Source organism: Cucurbita moschata, unplaced genomic scaffold, assembly GCF_002738365.1.
Source record: "Cucurbita moschata cultivar Rifu unplaced genomic scaffold, Cmos_1.0 Cmo_Scf00040, whole genome shotgun sequence".
Lineage (NCBI taxonomy): Eukaryota > Viridiplantae > Streptophyta > Magnoliopsida > Cucurbitales > Cucurbitaceae > Cucurbita > Cucurbita moschata.
Window position 1 is genome coordinate 129343 of NW_019268556.1, and position 3696 is coordinate 133038.

The 3696-nt window shown below is 37.1% G+C and overlaps 1 pseudogene; it reads left to right on the plus strand.

Annotated features, from left to right (window-relative positions):
• The first annotated feature begins 397 nt into the window (after positions 1–397).
• LOC111432721 overlaps positions 398–3696 on the plus strand; it is a 5898-nt pseudogene continuing 2599 nt past the window's right edge.

Below are 3696 nucleotides of genomic sequence, written 5' to 3' on the forward strand. Positions count from 1 at the left end.
TTGGTGCCACGTTTCATCAACTGCAAGTCATCCTTGAGTCTCAGTTCACAAGCTTTCGACTGATGGCTGAACGTAATTTTCAACGCAATCCAAACATCACGTGCAGTAGAGAAACCAACGACAGCAGCCATGGCTTCCTCAGTGAGAGAGGAGAGCAGGAGACAGAGAAGTCGTTGATCGGCTGCTCTCCATGCCAAATATTTGAAATTGAGTGTTGAGGAGGTTTCTGGTTCAAAGCGAGGTGGTGGAACCATAGTTCCATCAACATAGCCCAGCATGTCTTGACTCTCAAAGAGAGGGAGAAGTTGCTTTTCCAAAGAAGATAATTGAAGGAAGAAAGTTTGATGGTGATCATATGAATTAGAGTATTGAAAGGAAGAAGATGATAAGAAGATTCAGAAGTCATAGAGAAGAAAGGATCGGGGTTGTTAAACCATGATGCTACCTCTACTCGGAGCTTTTCTGGCCGATTCCTTCCTTGGACGATACCGCACTATCGCTCTTTCCTCTGCACTTTACATTCTGGTTCCTCCACTACTTTATTCTCTCGTCTTCTTTTACTTTACTTTACCTTTCTTACTAAATTATGCAAGTTATTGGCTAGAGCTCTGGTAATTCAAGATTGTTTTAGTTCCTGCAAGGCAAGGCGATTTAGCCGAAACAAGCTTGAAATTGACGAATCATTTTCTTTTGGTAAATGATATATGAAGTACTTCATAAACACAATAAATAGCTATGTATAATAATCTCTTTTAAAGTCATCAATATAAACCTTATAAGACAAACTGAACCATATATGGCACCATATATGTATTCTCTCGTATTCTATGTATTCTCTCGTATTCTATGTATTCTATGTATTCTATGTATTCTATGTATTCTATGTATTCTATGTATTCTCTGTATTCTCTGTATTCTCTCGTATTCTATGTATTCTCTCGTATTTATGTATTCTCTCGTATTTATGTATTCTCTCGTATTTATGTATTCTCTCGTATTCTATGTATTCTATGTATTCTCTCGTATTCGTATTCTATGTATTCTCTCGTATTCGTATTCTATGTATTGTACTCCCTGAAGTCATCAATATAAACCTTTAACTAATATTCCTCCTTACATTTTCTCTCTCTTGCTCATTTTCTCTTTCTTGCTCTTTGTGTTCATCAAGATCGAGTGTCTGCATTGTTGTGCAATCCTGATCTTGAGTGAATCATGCCCTCCAAGAGTCTAGTGTCAGCATTGTTGTGCAATCCTGATCTTGAGTGAATCATGCCCTCCAAGAGTCTGTGTTCATCAAGATCGAATGTCTGGATTGTTGTGCGATCCTGATCTTGAGTGAATCATGCCCTCCAAGAGTTCAATCCATTCCGGTCGAGTTGAAATTTTGCTACATGTTTCACGGCTTTCGTGTTGTATGCGGATAATTTCTGATTTAGCTTTAGAAAAGGCTGAATTCTAAATTTGATCCAAAGGCTCCACCATGTGTATTTGTTGGATATCCTCGAGGCATTAAAGACTAAGCATTTTGATATTTCAAAGCAGGAGTTATTTATTTCAAGAAATGTTATATTTTTAGAGGAATTATTTCTCTTTCAATCACAGCCCAATATTGATTGTTCATCCACAGCAGATTTCCTCAAGGATTTTGTGCAACCTTGTCTTGTGGCTGGAGTAGTTGAAAATGGTGACTCTCCAAAAGTAGCTATTGCACCCGAGCCTATTATGTATGATGTTGGTGCACACCTGAAGAAGAATTTCCTTCCCTTGCACCTGAGCCTATTACTTTAGATACTGCTGTTTCCACTGACATAGTTAACGCACTTTGAAGATCATCTAGATCACAGTCTCCACCCAATTACCTGAGGGACTCTCACCGCAATCTGTTGGCTCAATCCCTTATGAATTCATCCTCTGAACCATTTTACTTGAGCAAATTCATTTCCTTTGCTGTATATTCTCCTTTCATAAGCATTGGTGTTGAATTTTCCTCTGAATATTAGCCATAAAATTGAATTTCACATTTGGTTTAAGCTGGCAGAGCACTTATTCATGTAGACAATGCTTAAAAGTAAATGTGATGTCTGTTTCTTTTATTTTTTGCGTGGAATTCAGGGACTTGGATTGTTGACTGTGTCTGCAACATTACCTTATTCCAGCACTTCTGCCTGCCAACAGACAGAAAACCGTGTCCCATGTTCCCCCAGTCTCGTCCACGTAGTTTTATTTTTCTTCTCCTTATATATTGTGGCATTTGCTCAAGGGGGACATAAGCCTTGCGTCCAAGCTTTCGGAGCCGATCAATTTGATGGACAACATCCAGAAGAGAGAAAAGCTAAAAGCTCTTTCTTTAATTGGTGGTACTTTGGTATCTCTGTGGCCACTTTTGCAACAGTTACTATAGTGAGCTATGTGCAAGATAACCTTAGCTGGAGTCTTGGGTTTGGCATTCCTTGTATTGCTATGGTTTTTGCACTAGTAGTCTTCTTGCTTGGAACTAGACGTACAGGTACAGTAGCGAAGGAGATGTGGAAAACCCATTTGTGAGGATTGGACGGGTGTTTATCATGGCAGTACGAAATTGGCGAGTAATCTCTTCAGAAATAGCTCATGAAGAGGAAATCCTTCGCCTTTTACCGCGCCATAGCTCTCAACAGTTCAGGTAAATCAGAGGACTAAAAGAAGGGTAAAATGTAATAATCTTTTTTCTGTTCAGAAATATAGTTGGATATGGATATCTGATATTTATAGTAAAAAGTGGGTAGAGGAATATAGGGAAGATATTTATAGCAAGTGGTTATATGTTAAGCAGGTAAAAAGTTGTTTATAGTAAACACTATTTATAGTAAAAAGTTAGGTAGATATTTATAGCATGGGGTTATATGGTTTATAGTAAACTATTTATAGTAAAAAGTTAGGTAGATATTTATAGCAAGGATTATATAAAAGTTGGGAAACAGGGGAATAGGTAGATATTTATTGTGTTATATGTTAAAGCTATATACAGTACACTAAAACTACATCTATATATATACTTAGTCAGTGATTTGAACCATATTTTCTCTGTATTCTTGTACTGTATTCTTTGTATTGAAAAACCATATCCTTTAGTCATATATATACTCGTCGTTATTTTTTTTTCTACTGATCTTTGTGTTCATCTAGGTATTTTCTTATATATATATATACTCGCATATTTTCTCTCTACTGGTCTTTGTGTTCATCTAGATTGAGTGTGTGCATTGTTGTTCTTTGTGTTCATCTAGATCGAGTGTGTGCATTGTTGTTCTTTGTGTTCATCTAAATTGAGTGTGTGCATTGTTGTTCTTTGTGTTGATCTAGATCAAGTGTGTGCATTGTTGTTCTTTGTGTTGATCTAGATCGAGTGTGTGCATTGTTGTTCTTTTTGTTGATCTGGATCGAGTGTGTGCATTATTGTTCTTTTTGTTGATTTGGATCGAGTGTGTGCATTGTTGTTCTTTGTGTTCATATAGATCGAATGTGTGCATTGTTGTTCTTTGTGTTCATCTAGATCAAGTGAGTGTGTGCATTGTTGTTCTTTGTGTTGATCTAGATCGAGTGTGTGCATTGTTGTTCTTTGTGTTGATCTAGATCGAGTGTGTGCATTGTTGTTCTTTGTGTTCATCTAGATTGAGTGTGTGCATTGTTGTTCTTTGTGTTCATCTAGATCGAGTGTGT